At 44.5% G+C, this 20,450-nt stretch overlaps 1 protein-coding gene across 6 annotated transcripts in view; it reads left to right on the top strand.

The window, feature by feature from the left end:
- Positions 1-20,450, top strand: part of RERE (arginine-glutamic acid dipeptide repeats) — a 177,384-nt gene that overhangs the window by 36,522 nt on the left and 120,412 nt on the right. The window contains exon 1 of one of the 6 annotated variants that reach the window (XM_048326411.1): positions 2,215-2,237. The exons of 3 other annotated variants lie outside the window; for them this stretch is intronic. The gene's annotated coding sequence lies outside the window, so the exon portion shown is untranslated. Of the gene's footprint in view, positions 1-2,214; positions 2,238-10,771; positions 10,792-20,099; positions 20,409-20,450 lie in introns of those variants that run through there. 2 more of the 6 variants (XM_048326412.1, XM_048326410.1) reach the window with 2 other exon arrangements.

Below are 20,450 nucleotides of genomic sequence, written 5' to 3' on the forward strand. Positions count from 1 at the left end.
CTCCTAGGAAAGCCAATTAGTGAAAGTTGAGTTGTCTCTGATGTCAGTGATTGAGTGCTGTGGCTGTTCTGCTCATTCAAGGATCTCCAGTATGCTGTATACAAACAGATGGGACTTGAGATGATTTCTCTGCCATCTCCCACACTGCTGAATTCGGAAGTTGGTTTGTGTTGGATTTGCAAGACGGTGTCTGAGATTCAAGAATAGTCTCCAGTTCTGTTGCTGTGCTTAGGCTGCCAGATGCTGTGCTCTGCACTGTTTGAACAACTTTCATCCTGATGGGATACAAAAAAATCCATGCGTTTTAAAGTTGTTATTATTATCTGAGTGCGTTTTTCCAATATATACTGACTTTAGGGATTTGTGATCCAAGCTGGCTGGGTCACCTGCCCTAAAGGGATAAGGTGTTTTTGAACGAGAAGCATCAAACAGGGTGTTTTTCAAATGATGAAACCTGGCCTGAATTAACTTCCTGCTGGAAAGCTCTTTTGGAAGTCATTAGGAGTAAACGCTGATTTAAATACACTCTGGAGCAGTCAGTTCCCTTCTATGATCTGCCAGGTGTTGGGCCACATTTGATTAGAAAATTGAGGAGTGAGGATAAACACGATGTGGTTGCTTTGTGCTGACTTGAGGATTGAGTTTCAGCTCTGGCAGGTTTGGAGCTATCACACGGCTACTTGGTTACAAAGCTTGTTTTGCACCAGGTCTGGTGAAGACAGGCTCCAGTTCAGGAGGTGTTGTACGATGAATATTGCAGGAGTGCAGCTCGTGCCTACACCACCCTCAGTTTGTATTGATCACAGCAGTCCCGCGACGCGGCAAGGGCGTGTTGGAATTAATCAGCTGCTTTGCCTGGGTGGGTGGTTTTAGGAAGCTATTTCTAGAAAGTACAGAATAAATTTCAAACTTGTATCTTTGTCTCCTGAAGGACTCCTGGGCTCTAGTATGAAAGTGGTATAAATGTGTTTGGATAAATAGGGGGAAGATACACAACTACAAATAATTAGCAGCCTCTGGAAGGATGAAGTTGGCAGGCAGTACTTGAGGGTGTTGCTCTAATTAACCGGGTCTGTGAACCTTAATGATTATCATTTTTTCGAATTTTTTTTTTTTTAACTTGGCTTTGTAAAACCAGCTCTGAGGTGGTGTACTCCCATATTTATTTTATAGGTAAAATATTACTGTACGGCTAGGAAATGGATTTGCTTGGCAGGGATAAAGTGTGCGTTGCCCCGAGGTAATGGATTACATAGATGACTTGTTTTGCATGTTATTCTGCAAGGGAAATAGCAGAGCTTTGCTCTAAAATTAAGTCGGCACTAACAACTGAAAGGTCATGGTTGTGGTGTTGAGGAACAACACAAGCCATTGGGAGATGAGTTACAGGTTTGCGTGGAGATGCACAGTAAGATAAATATTCATTCTTTTAAAAAAAGCCAATTACATACAATTAAAAGGAACATGTTTGGCTGAGCAGATGAATTCCTGCCTCTAATGGGGGGAAGGAAGGCGTCGTAGGAAAGATTTTGAACAAAATGGCTCACTAATTGAATGCGCTGCAGCCAAATCCCTGTGCAAAGGGTCTCTGAACGTGGCCCTGGCCAGGCATCCCTTCCTCGCCCATGCCGGGGCTGAATGCCGCGCGTGGAGGGCTCCTCCGGCCCCCGATTTATCTGCATTTCCCCACCCCCTGTGTTATGCTCGGCGGCGAGGGGCCGTGCATTGATATTCGTGCTGCACCGCGGGCTGGGAGCGCCGGGCGCCCGGGGGATGCTTCGCCTCCGCGCTCCGCCGCTCGCAGATGCATTTTCTCGCTGACCACGCTCTTCAAGCGCTGCCATCAATCACGGGGCTCCCGGTTCCGGCGGGGCCGAGCGAGGAGGCGGAGCGGGGCCGCGGCGGGTGCCGGTGCCGAGCCGCCCCCGGTGCCGAGCCGCCCCCGCCGCAGGAGCGGCCCGGTGCCGGTGCGTGGGGCCGGGCGGGGCGGGGGGCGGCGGGCCCGGGACGCTCCGCTCCGGGCGCAGCTGCTCGGCGGCGGCGGAGGGGCCTCCTTTTGTTCACCGGCTGCGCCTCCCGGCCCCGCTTCCTCCGTGCCTGCCCTTCCCGGAGCCCTCCTCCTCCTGCCGCTGCTCCTCCCGCCGGGCTCCGCCGCCGGCAGCGCCGGGCCGCGGCTGTGCGGGGCCGGAGCGGGGCAGGGGCTCGGGGCTCGGGGCTCGCCCGCAGCCGGAGCCGCGGTGAGTGCCCCCCGTGCCCGCCGGGGGTCCGGAGCGGGGCCCGCAGCCGATGGACTGGGTGACTCGGTGCCTTACAAGTTGTATTCCCACGAGGAGAATTAAGGCTGCTCTTCAAGTTGACTAATTGTTACCTGGCCAACGATAACTGCCTGGATGGAGGAAAGGCTTGACTTAATTCTCTTTTCCGCTCTGGGTTACTCCAGTTTTTTTTTTGTTGGGTTTGTTTTTTTTGTTTTTTTTTTTTCAGAAAAAGTTGGATCGACTTGGTAGGTGAGGCGTGGGTAGGTTGTTACTGTCCTGGGAAGTTCAGAACGCTCTAAAGGCTGCACGGGGGGTTTTTTTTCCATAACAAATGCTTTACCTCCCTGTTCTAAATATAAACAGTTCGGGTAACCGGACTGCTGTGTTTAATTCTCTTTTTTAAAAGCAAATGAGATAAGGAGATAAGGATTGCATTTTCCTTATCCTGGAAGAAAGTACTTTCTCATTACGCTTGGTACAATGGAATGCCTTTGAAGTACTAATTGGGACAGTGTGTGGTGTAACTTTTTTAACGGTGTTTAATGGTGTTTTAAGATAGTGACAGGAGACCTGCTCGGCCACTTTGTTTCCTGAGGAAGAAACCAGCTCTGCTTTGTTTTGCAATTGGTTTTAAGCTGGTCTGAGTCCATGTGGCTTTGCCGTGCACGGGGCATTGTGTGGCTGGATGGCTCCTTACAGCCATATGGGGCTGCTTTAATTGTCGGGGAGTGGAAATGGCGGGTGACAAGGCCACTTAATTTCTTTCTTTGCTGTTTTAAACTTAACATTAATGTTGGGCCTGAAGTAGACGGAAGTGGAGAATAGAAACCTAGCGAAGTGTAGTTTCAGATGCTCCACAGATACGTTTCTTCTGGGAACTCAGTTTAAAGTCAGCTGGATTTCAGACCCTACAGACAGCACTGTTGCAATGTAAAGCCGTTAATCTGCAGGCAATTAGTTCCAGACGTGCAACCGACTCCACATTTTTCTCAGTTTTTGTTCTTACAGGCAGTCGCGTTTTTGAATCCTTGTGCCCAGTGACTATCACAAGACAGACGTCTGAGATGCCTGACAGCAAGTTGAGAATGGTGTAGGAGCAGCATTTAAAAGCTTTTATTTGTTTTTCCAACCATGTAATTTAGTAGTGTTTAAACTATTTTATAAAGATCTCTGGGACCAGTGAAAGGTGGTTTTGAGTCCCGAGCACTTGAGTGCTCATTGTGCTCTGGCAGGCTGGGTGCTTGGCAGGCACTTCTCGAAATGTTATTTGATCTGGCAGCAGGATAGAATTGACTTGGATTACACAATTTTTTTTCACCCCCCGGTTGCTGTTTGAAAGTGATGCATCAGCGAGTGTTGTTCGAGAGCGTATTTTAAGACCTAAACTGCGTGTATTGGCTTTAAACAGGATTCCAGAGAGAGGCAGTTCAGAATTTGTCTTGTTTTGTGGTTAGAATTTATGAATTGAGGCAACGGCTGACGTAATCTATCCGACCACTTCCTTTGTGTGTGTTTTAGAGTTGATAGTGCTTTGTTTTGCTTAAAATAGCCAGGACTGTTTCTTGAATACTTTTCTATCTCCTTTCTGCTGTGGCCTTCAGTGTAAAGCAGACAACTTGTTCCAGTTGTGTGTGATTATGTCCCTTTGAGGAAATGGTTCTTTCCTTTTGTCACTAAGGTTCAGTGAATTGCTTGTATGCTAAGTAGATGAGACTTAATTTTAATTAACATAATGATGTGTACAGCTGTTCTGTCAGAACGCATCGCCTGTCTTTGCAATTTTACTACAGGTTGTAGAGAATCCCTTGATGTGCCTCTCAAATCCTCTTTTGCTTATTTTTGTTTGTGTAAAGGTGACAAAGATGAGGCTTTTGTCTCCTGATGTGAGTGGTTAACAGCTCCCTGCCCGAGAGCCTGCGTTTGATTTTTGTGTGTGGGGAAGGAAATAAGCTGTTTATCACTGAACTAATCCTAAACCTCCTTGTCTTTGGGTGGAGGGGGGTTTATGCCACCTATTGTTTTGCTTCAGAACAGCCAGAAGTAACCTGTTGGTTTCTAATTTTTTAATTCTTTAACGGCTGTATAGCTTTATAGAGCCGGCTCTGAGTGTTAGGTCAGTGTGCATATGTTAACTGTTCCTTGTTCTGGGACTTCTTCAGGAGGTACTGAGAGGTCGTGCTGATAACGGTGTATGTTGGATTAGAAGGAGCACACTGTTTAGTTTGTAAAACAGTGCAGAGCAGCATTTTTGTAACTTGTTGATATCTGTGGCTGACAGGATATTTCACCTGAGATCCAGTAAAAAAAGCAGCTGCGAAGGCAGGGTGCAGAAATAGGTACAGGGCGTTGAGGTTGTCATGAAATGCTGTTTTGGCCAAGTGATTTTCAAATGAAGGCTGTGTCTTTGGAGCACTGGGCTGAGCTCTGACAGATGGGTGGGTTAGAAGGTGCTGGCTGGAGCTGTTGGAGTCCCCAGCTGTTGGCTGTGTCCCTCTGCTCGGTGGCCACTGCTACCCCAGAGCGTGCAAACCCTGCCTGGAACTGGGGTTTGAGCTGCTGCTGCTCCCAGCCAGGCACAGTCACTTAAACAAGTTCTGATTCTGCTGTACAGGGATGCACCAGGCAGGAAACAAAAGCAGTTCAGGAGCTGAGCTGAGAGTTGGCTCTCAGGGGTGTGACTTGTTGGGGACTTGGCTCCATCGCTGAGAGTCAGAGTTGGACAGGACCAGCAGCATTTTCTAGGCATTGGGGGCAGGAATTCCATGCAGCCTGCGGTGCTTGAGGCAGTGCTCTGTACCTTCAGCTGTCTGGAGGCTACAGAGTAGCTCTGACTGCTTTCCTGGGGGTGGCTCACTCGTGGGACTGGGTCAACAAGCTGCAGATCAGTTTTATTAGTTCTTGTGAGCTGTAATGTTTTGGCCAAGATAGCTATTCCTGCTTTAGAATAACTTTTATTTTCATTTGAACCTTGTGTATTTAAAGTGCCAGACTCAGTAAATGACACACGAGAGCACTGAGTAGTTCTAGTCTGTGTTTTAAAGGTAAACAGAATGAGAAGTGGTTTCTAAAGCACTGCAGTGTCCTGGAAGGCGCCCCGGTGCTCTGATGGGAGTCTCTAATACCGGCAGGCGATGGTGTGAGGGGAAGGTTTTCACCCTTGCGTGCAGGGTTGCTGTAGGAATAGGCTGACCTGGTGTGGGAGGGGAGGCTCCTGCAGTTTCTGATCCTGCTGCAGCCCTGAGCTGCGTGTGCTGTGCATGGGAACACTCAGTGCAGTGGGAAGGCCTTTACCTGGAGCAAGCACCAGCCACTAACGTGCAAATCTTTATTAATATGTATAAAACCATGTCAAGAAGGGGCATTTGGGGACGGAGGGCTGTGTCAGGGCAGCTGGAGTCGCAGCTGGCATGGTTCAGACTCGTGTCAACTGGACCTTGCTTAGCCTTGCTCCTTGTTTGGCTGATTCTCCAGTATTTCAGAACACAGGACAAATTTCTCTATTACTAAAGACTGGAAAAGCCTGTAATGACGTAACACTCCCAGTTAAATAATAAAGAGGACCCATAGAGAAAACACTCTCAGATAACTTAATGAGAAATACTGTCAGGCATCTTGAAATGAATCAGAGGGAAATTTGGTTTTTATACTTCAGCTTTCTTAGCAGAAGTGAAACTCTTTCCAGAAGAGTGGACAAAAATAGTAGTTATTCCAAAGTTTGCCTGGGGTAGTGCTTTGAGTTCTGACCTTTGGATACAAAGTGAGAACAAATAGTGTTGAAAAATGTAAATGATTAAAACAGGCTGGCCTTCCTTAGGAAACATTTGTGTCAAGTTTAGCCAAGAAAAGGGCTTGGTAATTGGATAAATGTTTTACTACTGGAAGAGACAGTATTTGATTGTGATGTGTAGATTTTTTCACTATGTTGTTTTGTGTAATTGGTGCATTTGGAATTCAGGCTTTTTCTAATGTTAGCAAAAGTAAAGAAGAAGTGGAGGCTGTAAATTCAGCATTAACGATGTAGCTGTGCTCTTCTCTTGGGAGGGAATGGCAAATTTTGAAAGGAAACTTGGTTTAATTAGTCTGTGAAAATGGATGGCACTTTCATTTTCATAAGATGACAATACAGTGTGAAATAAACCTGGAAAGTGTTGGTATTGGGGCCTAAAAGTTTGATACTTGCAGGTTTTTAATTCCTTATTTTTCCCTTTTTAAAAATGAACTGACTGCAAAAAGCTGTGATAGGTAAACCTTTTACTGAAAGCAACCAAATTTGGTATAGATAATTGCTGCTTCTGTAACACCAGTTTTGTACATGCAATATATTTTGTCTTAAGTGTTGATTTGAATTTTCTTGAGACTAGCAAGAAAAAATGCCTTTATTTTGGCAGTGTTTCCTTTGTGAATTTGCTTATTTGTGGAGATCAAAATTACTTGTTTTTTGAAATAAAACTGAAATTTTGTTAAGAGGCAGTCAGTGTTCCAGCAGCGTCTGCAGTCTGATAACTATTCTATTTAGATGCTTAAAGTTTAAACTGCTTTGTAGTTTGAACGTTCTGGTCAGGTTTTGTGTGCTGATGTTGTTTGGGAAGATCAAGGCCTGATTTTGGGCATTGCTGGGAACTGGAGAAAATGCAGAGTTTTGCCATTGCATTTGATACTTTAATCCATAGATCTGGCACAGTTTAGTCTCCATACAGGTTCATCTAGTTAGTAAAATAAAGGCAATAAAACGTTCTAACACTGCAAAATGAAGTGGCTTTAGGTTCTTTGTGGAGGAGGTTTCAGCATCCTAATCTGATCAGTGCACAGACCCAACATTTACCTGTGCCAGGACCAAGGTGTTACATCCTGTGACTGTGGGAAGTTCACTGTGTTTCTGTTCTTGCTCAGAGCAGGTGTTTTAACCCAAGCACAAATTGAACCTGGGAACTCAGTTGTTTGTGGTCTCTGCTGTTGTGAGATTTCCTGGATTTGCTCAGTGCTGATGAGCACAAGCAGCCCCAGTGAGCAGTGAAATCACGAGACAGTGTGGAAATGACTGAGCCATAATATGAGTCAATACAATTCAAGCACTTAAGGTTGGGGACTTTTTTTTCAGAGTTTGACATGGTAACAGATCCCTACAGAATTTATTCTTCCAAGCAGTCAAAACACACTGTATTTTGCTCCATTTCCTATTGAAATCTAACAAAGAAGCCAAAAATCAGGTTTCCATTTCCTGGTAATAAAGCTATTCCTTTGAGATTAGAGCTGGGAATGGATTTTTTTATATATGTATGGCAGTTCCTGCTTAATAATTGAATGCTCTTTGGTGTCTTGTGTGCTGATGTGTGAGAGTATGTGAGGCAGACTCATCTTCCCTGTGTGTTTAATATCAGACTGCTGTAACTGGCTTAAAGTTGGAACCCCAGTCCAGGCTTGTAGTTAAAACAGATATTAAAGAGTTAAGAGCAGCCCAAGGTTATGAGATTGTTGGGAAAGCAATTGCCCTTTCCCAGTGCAATAAAGTAATTATGACTGGTGTATGAAAATGGGGTGCAGTCTGTTTGAACATTCTGGCTGCCTGTCTTTACCAGAAATTGCATTGTCCCCTTTTGTGTTGATCTCATCATTTGCATATTCAGAGCATGTTCGATATTTGCCACTTGCAGCTGGAAATGCTAAGCAGCATTTAAAACCCAAATTATGCCATCTGTTTGTGTGGGGTTTCGGTGAGGTTTTTCAGATCTTGGCAGTGTTTCACCTTGGGTCTGCTCTCTCCACGCTGGAACGTATCACTGAGGGAATGAAGGTGTGTTCTGGGTCAGACTGGAGGGATTCTTTCATGAAGGGATGGAGGAGCTGCAGCTGAGCAGGGCTCTCACAACTTCATCTCTGGTGGGGTGTTCCTGTGCTGCCCTTGCCTAAGCAAAGGTGCTGTTTGCAACAACCAGTCATGATGTTCTGGTTTTGACTCAAGTACCATGAGATCAAATGCTCCCGGGAAGTTTTTAACATTAAAAAAACTGAGTTTTAGTCCTTGTGCAAAAATGAGAGCTGTGATTTGAATTATTGTCGTTTGTGACTACAGTAGTGTGAAAGATAAGTAGAGCTGTGACTTTAAGTCAAACTGGGCCTGATCTACCTTGGGATTGGTAGTTGCACTGGGATTTAGCAGCATGGCCTGGTCACAGGCACCATGGGGTGATAGCGAGGGACCTCGTGTGTCATGTCAGGTTTGTCCGCTGGTACCTGGGAGCCAGAGGCTGTAGTTTGCTCTAGGAAGATGTACAACCTCCATGGAACTGGTAAAAGCAGTTCTCGTGGGTTTTTAAAAGCAAGGAGTCAGCAATGTAAATGGGAATGCAGCTAAACATGTACATGCTGAACTTTAGGGTTCGGCTTTTTTTAACAAACACTGCAGTATAAAGTTCTATTTTGGCACAAAGCTTGATTGAATCCGTGCTTTTGGCTGGGTTCTTCTCTTCTGAGGACTTTCTGTGGCATCTGAGATGCCAAAGGTAAATATAACTCTTGTTCTGTTCACTCGTGGGGGAGCTCACAGTGGTTTAGGGTTTCAGGAGCATGACAGAGTTCCTGACAGGGAAATCTTTTCTCAGTGCACATCTCAGCTCTGTGTGAGTGTAGAGAGTTGTTGGGGATGTATTATAAGCACTGTGTGTTTGTTAATAAAATTCTGAGGGCTTTATCCACTCTGTGGAACCCACTCTGGGATGTGCAGTGTGGAGTTGCTGTGGCTCTCACAGCAGAGCTCTTCCATGGAAGTTTAAAGTGTTCTAACTGTTCTGCTTGGGCAGATAAACAAGTGCTTTAGTCCAAGAGATGATGAATAATAAAAACTTCCTCATGGTTATCTTTAGGAGAGAGTTGAAACTTTTCCTGCCTCTTTCAGCCTAAATGGTGCTCGTGACAACTTCAATTTATTTTTGTTTTGAAGCATAATGTGTGAGGAAGGTAGTGGTTATGTTAGGGGTTTTTTTTTGCCTAGATTTATATTGGGATTTTTTTCTTAGAACTCTTGCTGTGGTTTTTGCTTTGTTTGGGGTTTTTGCTTTGCTTTGATGTGTTGTTTTCTGGAGGTTTTGGTTTGGTGGGGATTTTTTTGTCCCCTCTCCAAAAAGGCTGTTCGTTTGTGGGAAGTTTTTTTTTTTTAAACTCCGAGCAGCATGTGTGGAGTTATCCCTGTCTGGGAAGCAATGGACAAAGAAATAATACACACAGCACTAGTGGGAAATAATGAAAAGTTTCTCACTTGGCTGTTGGGCTGAGAGCTTGAGAAATACCCTTCTAAGAGTTTCTTTTTTCTTGGTCTTATCAATACCATTAGATACTAAAGTGCTCTATGTAACTTTTTATTTCATATTTTGAATAAAAAATAGTACATAACTTTGAAAACAGTTTTTAAATGTCACTTCCAGCAAAGTTCATTCTGATTCAAAGGCCAGATCAGCATATGTGAGAAGCAGTCAGCAAGTAATAAATCTCAGCATAGCTGTGTGTGTTATCTCAGGGGAGAGGCTGGAGGACTGGAGGAGAAAACAGCCTAATCCCTCAAGTGCTGGGTAGATTTAATTAGGTCCCAGTTGCTTGGACAACTGGCACCTAGTGAATTTTCTTGTGTAGTATTTTGAAAGTAGCTCTTAAGTCAGCTCCTGATTAGGTTAGTGTTTCAGGAAAACACTGTGTGACAGGACATCCTTCTCACTCCTGCTTGTTCAGCTGCTGAATGCTCACGTGCGGTAAATGATGGAAACTTCACAGTCAAGAGTCTTCAAAGCTGAGCTTTCACAAGGAAAACTTCAGTGCATCAGATCCCTAATAAATCATGTAATTTGTTTTGCTGTCTTTGGTTGCTGAGGGATCACAGGTTTTCATTTGAAAGAACAAGGAGATACGGTAACCCCAGTTTGTTATTGTGGGAATAAAGAAGGTCTTAAAAGACTTTCCTTGGTCAGAGTGGATCAAACACTGCTCTGAACAGTTTATGGTGCTCTGCCTAGTCTGGTGTCTCGTCCACTATAGACTGCAAGTTGCTTTATTAAATATTTAATGTTGTTTCAGAGCTGTTATTGGTGTCTAGCCTTAAAGCTTCACCTTGAAAGTAGAGTCAGGAGGTTCATATTGCTTCATTTCAGGAAAACAACCTCCATTTGGAAGTGTGATCTTCATTTGCATGTCATGGAGTACTAGCATGTCATTATGAAAGCTGGGGAAGGTTTTTTTTTTCATTTCGTGCATACAAGGCCACAAACCCAAACTGCTGCCCACAGTACCTCTGCCGTGTCCTGGTTTCTGCTGGTGGCAAGTGATGAGCTGTGGTGGTACCACAGTGTGAACGAGGCCACCACATTTCATGTGTAGCTTAGTGGTTATCTGCATTGGTTATTCTGTGCTTAATGGCTTAAGGTCTTACTCTGCAGCCTTGTTCTCTGCAGCTTACAAGATCAGACCTAAATACAGGGATCCAGCTCATGCTGCCACAGCAGATCCTGCTTGAGTCACACACGAGTTCAGAGCCTCTGCTGAGAGCCCTGTGAGTAGAAATTATATTAATGTCTGAAGCATGACCAAAGCCAGAAGTTATTTTGTGCAGTGTTAAAGTATTTCCTCTTGATGTAGATTAGAAGCAGATTAATCACTTGGAGCATTTCTTAATATTTTTTTCCTCTTCTCATGGAAGATGCAGCCAGTGGTGAAGTCCCTTGTTCAATTGGGCTCATTAGCAGTGGGCAGCTGGGCACTGATGGGGTCATTCCTGTAGCAGAAAGATTGCTGTTTGAACATAATATTATAGGGTTGGAGCACCCCATGTGTGAGAGCTGAGACTGGTCCTTTTTTAAAAAAAATAGTGCTTGAAATCTACTCAGGAACTCAACTGGTTGTTGCCCAGGAGCAGCAGCAGCAGCATGGGGGACATTTCAGTTGTCTGTTTTTTAAAGGAACCTCTCTGACTTCCAGAAGAGTGAACCAGACTTAAGGGAAAAAGCCTGTGGAAGCTTTTGTGCAGTGAGAAGTCATTGGATGGCCTTGAGCCACTGAGAAATGTGGCATCTGTGGAGTTTGGGAAGTGGGCAGTGTGGGGGCTCTTTGGGAAGTTCACTTCGGGCAGGGGGATGTGTGAGGGACACCGAGATGCAGTTCTGGGGTGAAAATATGTTGGAAGTCGAAGGCTGACATTGACAGCTTTGGTTTCTCTCACTTAAGGTCATGCAAGAGCTCATATGATCCCTTGAAACACAGACCCTCTTTGCAAATACCTTTTAACACGTGTTTGGAGCTCTTCAGCAAGAACCCAGAGGGATAACGAGCTGCTGCGTGGGACTGCTGTAGGCAAACTTATTTTTAAGCAGTACATCTCACAACTCTGTGCTTATTCTTTCTTGCACAGGATTGTGTCTGTTTGCTTTTCAAATCATTTTCCTGCTGCCTCGTGGCAGAACCTGCTCGTGCAGGCGGAGATTAAAGATCAAAGGTCACGCTTGCACTAGCGAGGTTTTACTACTTTAAATACTGAGTATTTATTAGTGTTTTCTGCGAGTGCAATAAAGGAAGTGAGGTGTAATTGAATCCATCTCAGTTGTTGAGCATTCTGAGCTGATGAGGAATAGGCTGCAGCCAGGCTCTAATGTGAGACAGGGCTCAGGCCTGCATTTCACACATGAATAAGCACACTTAATCTCCTGATTACAACAGCGCTGCTGTGCCGGGCAGGAGGTTGGAGGGAAGGAAACTCTGACGTCTGCTCTGTCATTAACCGAAATAAGCTGCTCCTCAGAGAAAATGAGACCAATGTCTGAAATTAAAGGCAGTTTCTCCAGACAGAAATATCATCTGTCTTCATGCTTATGCATAAAGTGTTTTAAAACAGTGGACAAGAAAAAGTGTCCTCTTAAATATCTCTTGCTCATCCTGATAACCTTGCACCATCCTCCACCCTTTGACTGAAAGAGCAGGATTTCTTTGTTTCCACTGTTACGGAATTTTATGGAGCACTTAAATGGCACAGCTTTAGTTAGTCTTACAGATAGTCTCTAAATCTCAGGATGCTGCTTTCTTTAGAGAGAAATTGCTTTAATTATAGGCACGTTTCCCTGGGAATGTCTGGTCAGGCAGCTCATGGTGGGAGCCCCCCCTGCAGTTACTCCTCCCTTTTGAGAAGCTCAGATGCACAACTGTGTCTGGAGTTAAATAAAACAGCTCATGTGGCTGAAGACCAGAGGTTTTGCCTTTCCTGCTCAAAGGGGTTTTCCAAAAATAACCTGATCTACTTCTCTTTTGGGTGATTTAAATAACTATAGTTTGAAGCTTTCTGGAGGATGAAAGGCTTGCGAGGGGACAGCTGAGTGTTCAGCCATTTAAAAATGAAACATCCAGTGGAGAAGAGCACAGCTAAATACATACAGGGAGGGACAGTTTGGTAGATATTTGTAGATGTGTTCCAGAGATGGAAGCACCAAAATAAAATTTAGAATGGAAACTGGAATTAGTTGAGAGTTTGAGATTAGTTACAGGTGCCTGCAAAGCAGCAATGGGCTTGTTCTATAAACATGCACAAATGAACGTGTTCAGTATTGTGCAGGATTCATTTTTGTCTTAAAATAAGTGACCTAGAGACAGGCACAGGGATGTGGTGTACTGGTAACTTTGATAGTCAGGCATCCCATAAAACCAGGGCTGTTGTAAGAGGGACACGTGGTTCTGTTCCATGCGAGGATTCTTTCCTGTTACCATTAGCTCGGCTGTTACTGTGTGCCAGGAATTTCTCTTTATGCTTTGATTTCTTTGTTGGTATTTCCCAGGTCTGAATTTACAGCACTTTGGAATGGTTTTATTTCACCTATTTTTGTAAAAATACTACAGACTTCTCTTTTTTTGCCACAGGCTTGCCAGTTAAGAAATCCATATGCATGCTTTCAGGGTTTATCCTTTTTGCTTCCCAAAGTCTGTCTATCTGTTCAAAATAAACTGCTGTGTATAACAACAAGTTTTTGTTCAACTTTTAAAAAAAATTTTTATTTTCTGTTTTAAATGTTGTTAAGCAGCCTCATAATGCAGATGTTTTTGTGGCTCCAAATTACTTCAGGTTCCCCAGATAATTGTTCTTGTTTTAACAGCAGCTTCTGCAGGTCCTGTGGGCCTGTTCTCCCCTAACAGGGGAGTTATCCTACATTATAGGAGGGAGTTATCCTACATTATATGGTCATTTTTTAAAGTTCTGTTTTTTAATGGTGTGGTGGGATGACTGCTTTACATTACTCAGCCCTATATTGTGGTAATCATTTACATTAAGCCTGAATGACTTCAGAGAAGGGTAAATACATGGCTTCATATTTATTGTCTGTTTGCTCCCATGTGTTATGACTACAGAGGCCATTAAAGCAGCTTTTGGAATGACAAGAGGAGCTCTGAGCATCCCCTTAATGGCACGGATGGGTGCAGTGGGCTGGGATCTGAAGGGCTGTACTCCACTCCTGGCTCTGCAGCTTGGTTGCTCTCTGCTTCTGAGGTCACCCCACCAAACCACCCAGCCCTGAAGCTGCTTGGGGAGTGTGATGGGATTTGGGAGAGGCTGCCCTCAGTGTTCTGTGTATCACAGCGAGGTAAATGAGGGCTGAACAGTTCAGGTGGTGACCAGAGCAGCAGCCCTGTCACAGCGAGTGTGCAGGCAGCCCCTACTCTTTCCTTCCTTCCTCGCCAAACTGTAATAAAATAGGAAGCGTAGCTAATTTATCTGCTAATTTTGGTGGTGCAGAAACTTTCTGAGACTGTATTGATTTTATGTTGCTGCTCTTGAACTAGTGTGGGGAGAAAATGTGGCTTATTTGGAATGACATGACTTTTGTGGGAGCCTGTGTGTAAAACTGTCTAAAAGCAGGTGTTCTCACATCACTGTTGTGAACGTGGTGCATAAATTGCCCATCCATTTCTGGAGGAGGTAGGACCTGATATGTTCACTCCAAATCTTATCCCCAGTCCTTCAGTCTGCTCTGTGGTCAAAGCTGACTCTTGTATAGCCCTTACTGAACTTCTGACATCTCACAAATAGAAAGTTGTTCTCCTTGTCCTCCCTCTGCCCATTAGAATAACACAAAGGGAGATGTTACTTTGCTGTCTTGGGTCCTTACCATGCCAATCCTTAAAGATCCTCATGATTGCCTGATTTCCCTGGCAATTTCCTCTTGAAAATGTGACTCCGAGCCAAATAACCTGTCACTTTCCTCTTGATAAATGCAGGGATGTTTTGGCCTTGTGAAATCTTGCTTTGCAGCTCTTCCCCCGTTCCTTTGAGTTGTGTGGCATCGAGGTTGTGTTGAAGAGAGGGATTTATGATCTTAGCTGAGCTGTCAGCCTGCATGGCTCGTGTGCCCGGATTTCGGAGCGATGCCACAGCATCCCTGGCCAGGCTGCGTCGGCGTGGGTGGAATGTGCAGGGGCACTGCCCGGCTGGGAGCTGCAATCTGGCTCAGAAATGTGAGATCTGCTGTTTGCTTTGCTCAGGTCAAGTTGGGTAAATAGCAGGGGGGAAGAAAAGGTCACTGTCTGTCATGGGAAACACCTTGAATTGTCTGCCTGGACTTGTGACCTCCCAGCTCGGAGGGGCTGATGGAGCCAGGGCCTGTCTGGGGCTTCCTCTTCCCCCTGCCCTGGATCCACTGGGGGTGATTGGCACAGAGCAGTTCAAAAGGAACAAACACACTTTAATTTCGTGTACTTAGAGGGCTTACAAGGGCTGTGGGCTGTAAAAATGTAACTCACAGTGACCACTGCCAGCCACAGTGTTCCAGGGCTGTGTTTGTGTTGTAAACTCGAAACGCCAGGGAAGGAGATAAAGAAGACAACTGATAAGAGGCACATAAATCACTGGAGAGATTCCTAAGAGCTTTTTAAAACTTCCAGCAAATCTTCTTCCAGGAGGGTCTCACACTTGTCCCCTGAGCATTCAAAGAATAGGCAGTGGGACCCCTTCAGCACCCACTGGGTACCAGCAGGACTGGCACAGAACAGAGGAGGAAAATTAGCATTTTTGCTGACTGGGGCATTAATGTTGTGAGGAACAAGTTCTCTGTGTGTCTGTGTACTACTGGCAGGGAGAGATCTGTGTTCTGGCTCTGTGTGTGGTGGTTGGTTGGGAAATTCTGTTGGTAAACCCAGCAGGATCTGGATTTTCAAAGTTGAGGTGAGTGTCTTTAGTAAAATCTCACCCCAACAGTGAAATACTGTCCAAGAGTAATGGGGTAAAACACTTGCTGTATCCTTTTTTCCCTTTTCTTTTCGTATTTCGCCCCTCCTCTGCTGATCTCTCACTGACTTTGCCCTCAGTCTGCAGCTGCTGGGTGTGTGTTGCCATGAGCACAGTGCCTGGCAGTTTGAGATGATGAATGGACCCTGGGAGTGGGGAATATTCTGAGGGATGTCCTGCATGAGCTCTTAAAATACTTGGTCCCTCTGAATATCTGCAGCTCTTATTTTCCATGGCAAACAGGCAATAGGGAAAGAATGTGGGAGAAAGTTGATAACAGATGTTCCCAGTCTTTTCTGAAAGCTGAAGGTTAAAGGTGTGTGGCTCCCCTGCAGTTAATGAGCTTTATCGTGGACCTGGGATCGCAGCGAGTGTGGGCTGTGTGGAAACTCCCCTGCTTGGAGCAGGCGTGTGAGGGTTTGAGCACAGCTTTTGGATTCCTGGAGTTCAGCTCTTCATTCTCTCTGTGGCAGCTGAGATTTCCTTTCCTTCATGTTTGACTTACTGGTGTTATTTTTCACAAATGAAGCTTTTCTTAAAGCAGCTCTTAAAACCTTATAAATATACGGAGAAACCTTTATGGGCTGTTTTCTCTTTTCCTTTTTTTCTGAGTTTTAATCCCTTGCACTTAAACTGAGTTAAAATTCTTCCTTGACATCAAAATCAGGAAAGCTCCATGTCAGGAACTCTAGCAGTGGCAGCACATAGTTCCTTTAATCTGGCATTTGCTGAAAACAGTGCCTTTTTATCTGCCAATATGAGACTAAAAGCTTACAGAAGAATGGTCCTGTTGTGTTTATTAAGACTGGTAACACATGACCAAACAAATCTTGTTAAAAGATTTATCTGTCTAGCTTAAATAAGAGAAAGGAGCTCTTCTCCATATTTTTAGTTGCCCTGCGTTCTTAGATGCCTTCCTGTTACAGTCTCGTAGCATTTCTGGTGGACTTGCTTTCACATTATCTTTAAAACCTGACTCTTTAATTCTGGTTAAGAGGTTTAAGTACTTAATGTGCAGAGAGGTGCTGTATGTGCCTTTTGCTCTGACAGGGGTTTCCAGGTGTACAGCTGAAATAACTGTGTGGAACAGGTAACTTGGAGTAGCAATATCCTCCTCTCCAGGCTGGGATTGGAGTGTGAGAAGGGTTTTGTGGCTGTAAAAAAGGTTGAAACTTTAATTTAAACTAGGTTTAAAATGCTGGGGGGAAAAAAACCACCCTGAACCAGGTCAATATGGGGTAACAATCAATTGAAAATAATGATTATGAACTTCTGCACTTCAGATTATTAGATGAAGTTAAAGGTTAAATCATGCCTGCTGGATTTCTCCAAAATCCTGGTGGGAGATTCTCGTTTCCTCAGTTTCTTCATCACTGGAGACCTGAGCATTTTAACAGGAACACCAGCAGTTGGATACGATGGGAAGTTGTCAGTATCTGCGTTTTCTGCTATAAAGCAGAGAACAGGAGACTTTAGTGAGTAACTCTGCAAACACGTTTTTGGTTCGTGTTTGATCTCTAAACAATTTAAGATAAAAAAGACTTTGCAAGTCTGATAGCAGAGTGGGTGGAGATAAAGAAAGTTATCCTAGAGTGGACATAATAAACTTACTTGGAGAAATGGCCATATCCTGAGGCTCTAGTTAAAAAATAACAACAGAAATGTCTTAGAGTGTGATTGCAGTGAAGTTATCATTTTTCCTGGGTTTTTCAACTTGCATTGAGCAAATAATGGATGGGGGCTATTCTGCCACTCCTTTGTATGCCACACTCGACCATTACAAAGTGATTGTTCCCCTTTCAGCTTAAATGACTTCTTCCCGAGATGAATTCCCTGTGGAAGGAGCAGTAAACCAGTATCAGAGGCAGTTAATGCCCTTCAGCCTGTGGTGCTGTGACCTGAATGTCTTTGCTGTAGCAGAATGACAGAAGCAGCTGCTTTGGTGGGGTTTGGTACAGAGAGAATGAGCAACTGCCAGTGAAAAATGACTGGAAAACCCAAGGCACAGAGCTTGCCAAAACCCACCCCAGAGTTTCAGTGCATTTGCCTCTGCTGCCCTAATCCCGAGTTGAACATCTGTGGGATTGCTGCACATGTGACGTGCTAGCCCGGTTTACTTCAGGGAGCAGAAAAAAAGGCTCACAGTGCTTCTGTAGTTTCTGGGATGGTGGTTTTTTGGGTTCCATGCTCATTCATAATTACACAGAGAGTGGCACAAGTGCTGAGCCCACTCAGCAGCTGTAACTGGTGAGTGGTATTGAGTCAGCAGATGAGTTTTCACAGTGCTCACATCTTGGTAAAGAGTGATCAGGCAACACGTTGAGTTTGCAGCATCTTCCTGTTCCAGGGTGGTTGGTGGGTGAAGAAAGAATGTGTGAGATGTGTTCTTTTCCTGTTACAGCTACTCTGAAGGTTATGGAGCTGCTGTATTCTTAGACAGAAGTAGTCAGTGCTTCATGGTGATGTTGGTTTAATCCTGAAAATCTTTGAAACTGAGTATTTGGAGTGAAATAGTCTTGGAAATGTGATATATTTATGTAAGAAAGCAATGGCTATGAAAATTACTTTTTATGGGATCCCCTGAAATGGGAGCTGGGAGGAAAGTGGCTGTTTGAGTGGAAATTTCACAGATGAACAGACTGAGCAAAGTGTGGTACACACAGATTCTTGCACAGCCCTCCAGTAAATGAAATAATCTGAACATGGTCGTTTGTTTATTCACTGCTATTCCTCTATGCAGAACTGTGTTGTGCAAAGAAAAGAAACCCAGGGAAAAAAATCTGCACAATAATTGGACTTGTAATAAAAACACTGAAGTACTTTGAATCTCATCTGAGGGAACAGCAAGGACGTAACCCTGCAGCTCTGTGGGCAGTTCTGGTGGGTGCTGCAGGGCTGCTCCCTGGTTGCTCATGGGCAGAACTGGGGTCCAGCAGTGTTGCCACCACAGTGTCACCCCTGGTGTTTGGAGGCTTCTCCTGGCAGGATGGAAATGGCAAAGCAGGGCCAGGGGAGGTGATGTGGGGTGGGACTTTTGTAGAGTGCTTTACCCACCAGGCACCTGGAGGTCACTGGGTTTGATGTGGTGTCGACCTCAGGATGGACTCCAGTGGTGTAAAATGGTTCACTTGAGCTTGACTTTCAAATTAAAGTTGAGCAAGGAGCAGCCTGCACTGGAATTGTGGCTTTCTCAGAATTGTTTGCACAGCTCTGGCTCCTCTAGACCCAGATAATACTGAGGTGGAGCTCAAAATGTTTCAGATGTAGGTAAAATAAATATGGATGCATTATCTGTCAGTCACTAATCAACGTTTTTGTTTGTCGTTAAGACAGGAACTTTAAAATCGTTTTTCCTTTATGTTTAGAGGTGTGGGGTGGTTGGCACCTTCTTAGCTTTTCACCCTGAGGCTTCAAGGAAAAGCCCTGTAGCTGGCCAGGTTTCAAACCTGCTCTTTCCCCAATAATGAAATATTGTGGTGACTGATGGGGTTTTTTTAAAATTGGAAACGATTTAAAGAAAAAAAAAAGTGGACATTTTGCACTTGCCACAAAGGAAGGTGCTTGTGCTGCAGTTGGCTGTGCCAGAAGAGGGGTGTGATCGTTTCACTGATCTTTGTATGAACAGCAATAGAAAAAACCCTGAGCTTTGCTGCTGGGGAATTCCCTCACCTCTGGAAATTTAAGACCTTTCTTATTGAATCCCTGGAGGCTCTTGCTATCACCATTCCCTGCAACTTCCCTGGCAGCTGACAGGTTCATTGTGGTGTTCTCCACTGGAGTCTCATCGGATCCCCCTGTGAGTTATCAGAGCGATGGCAGCTGCTCTGAGGAGCAAAGAAAACAGCATCATTTCCTACCTGGCTGATGGGTTCATTCAGGAAATGCCTGAGAGGTCCCAGGCACAGCCTCAATTGCAGCAGCAAAAGCAATTTGTCTCTTTTGCTGTTCCCTCTGCTGCGAGGAGCAGTCGACAGGGACAGGAATATTGAGGTCTGAGATTTGTGTAGGACTGAAGGAATTTCCAATGCATGGGATCAGTGACTCCTCAGCTGACTTCTCAAAAATCAAACCAGCCTTTTTCCTTCTCTGATGTGGTTTCAAAAACTTAATGCATGAACAATCAATGTTCTCGGGTCCCTGCCTTTCAGACTGTACATTCTACACCGTGGGCTAATTTCATGTTGCACCACGTAGCAGCTTCCTGGAAATGCAGGAACTGGATGTGGGCAAATTCAGCTTTATTGGTGAATTAGGGAAAAAAGGGATCATTTACCTTCGTGAGTTGAGTGCCTAGTTTTTGAAATATCCTTCTTTCATGAAAGGTCCTGTTTTTATCTATGGAAAGGCAGAGTTCATTAGTGCAGTTGTAACTACTGTGGTTTGGTTTGAATTAATTAATTCCTGTAATCTGTGGATTACAGGTTAGCTCTATTTTTGGAAAAGCAGGGTAGAGGCAGGACTTGCTGACAGATTGCCCTGGAAGTGGCAGATGGCATCCCTTACCCTGTACCAGCTTTGTAGGGCATCGGCTGTGAGTGGTGGTGAGATGTAAAACAATACAGCCATTTGCTGAACTCGGTCATTTGCTTCCAGATAAAAGCTGGAGGCTGCTCCTTCTTTGCACTTGTCCCTTCCTAAATGTTTTGTGGGTTTTGTTTTTTTGCATTTGTAGGCTCCCTCTTAGCTCCAGGTATAAACTGGTAGCTGTTCTCCATGAGCACTCCCCATCCGAGAAGTTATTAAGTGTCTGCAGTGAACAGAGGAATTTTTTAAGGAGTTGAGGGATCTTTTTTGAGGATGGAGGTAGCTTCAAACATTTACAGACACTGAGGTTACCATTTCTATGAAGTCTCCAAAAGGCTGCTTTGTATTTTACTGTTTGTGCTTTCCATGCTGAATTGCTTTAGGAGGTGGGGTTTTATTTGGTTTTAATTTTTATCTTCAGGAATTGA

The sequence above is a fragment of the Corvus hawaiiensis genome, chromosome 22, assembly GCF_020740725.1.
Source record: "Corvus hawaiiensis isolate bCorHaw1 chromosome 22, bCorHaw1.pri.cur, whole genome shotgun sequence".
In the NCBI taxonomy this organism is placed as follows: domain Eukaryota; kingdom Metazoa; phylum Chordata; class Aves; order Passeriformes; family Corvidae; genus Corvus; species Corvus hawaiiensis.